Source organism: Pteropus alecto, unplaced genomic scaffold, assembly GCF_000325575.1.
Source record: "Pteropus alecto unplaced genomic scaffold, ASM32557v1 scaffold109, whole genome shotgun sequence".
NCBI classification, from domain to species: Eukaryota; Metazoa; Chordata; class Mammalia; order Chiroptera; family Pteropodidae; genus Pteropus; species Pteropus alecto.
Window position 1 is genome coordinate 4,817,709 of NW_006494608.1, and position 991 is coordinate 4,818,699.

The 991-nt window shown below is 41.9% G+C and overlaps 1 pseudogene; it reads left to right on the plus strand.

Annotated features, from left to right (window-relative positions):
• Positions 1-271: 271 nt before the first annotated feature.
• Positions 272-760, plus strand: LOC112473545 (annotated as a pseudogene).
• The last annotated feature ends 231 nt before the right edge of the window (positions 761-991 follow it).

The following is a 991-nucleotide window of genomic DNA, read 5'->3' on the forward strand; positions in this document are numbered from 1 at the left end:
TTTTTTTTCCCCCAGATAAAATTGATTTGTCTAGATTGCTTTAGAATTCAAGTTCGAATTTTAACAATTTTGCCCTGTTGTCGATGCTGTCCTGGGTCCATATTACCTGGTTCCTGGTACCGATTCTGTGCTTCCGTCCTTAGCTGGTGTGTGCTTTGATGCTAACAGCTTACATCTGTGACCATCTGGAGTGAACTGTTCTTAAACCACCAGATCTATTCTCTCTGTAGCTGGAAGTGCCCGGGTATTTCACAGTCCCAGTGACTAACCGATGAGGAAATACGGAATTCTTCTATACTCAGAGGTGTACTCTTTATGGAGCGCATTTCAGGAATTTCCCCTCATCAGTACTCGACGTCTAAGAGGAGTGTACACGCGTCGTCCTTTGCGCAGGCGCGACGGCCTGTGGACCACGCACAGGGCTATGCCGGCCACTCCCGTTGTGTGTGTCCGGGTCTTGTATCCGTGCGTCTTGCTCCTGCACCTAGTTCTGCCCCCAGGCCTCAAAGCCCTTGACGACCAGTATGTGAGAGATGAATTTAGGAGACAGAAGACAGCGCATGCAGCAGCGCTATGGCAATAAGCTAATGAAAACGGACACAATTCAACTGAAACAGCATGTTTTGGAACTGCTCCACCAGAAGAAAAACTTAATGACTTTCATGATGAACAAATTGGAGAGTTGCAGGAGCTGATGCAAGAAACTACTAAACCCAGTAGGTAATTTAGTATTACTGAATATAGGAAACCAAAATTTTAGTCTATACAGTAAAGCTTAAGAAAACATTTAGAATTCAGAACCCCTTATTTTAACTCATTGGTTTTTTAAATTTATTTCTTCAGCTTTTAGAATAACTGGTGTTAATGAAATATATATATTTTGTATTTAAGGATGTTATGAATGCCCTCAAACACATGGATCAAGATCACTGGTGAACACAACTTTAAATTACTGACTTAAGAGTACTTGCTGGGTGTGATTTTATTTTTG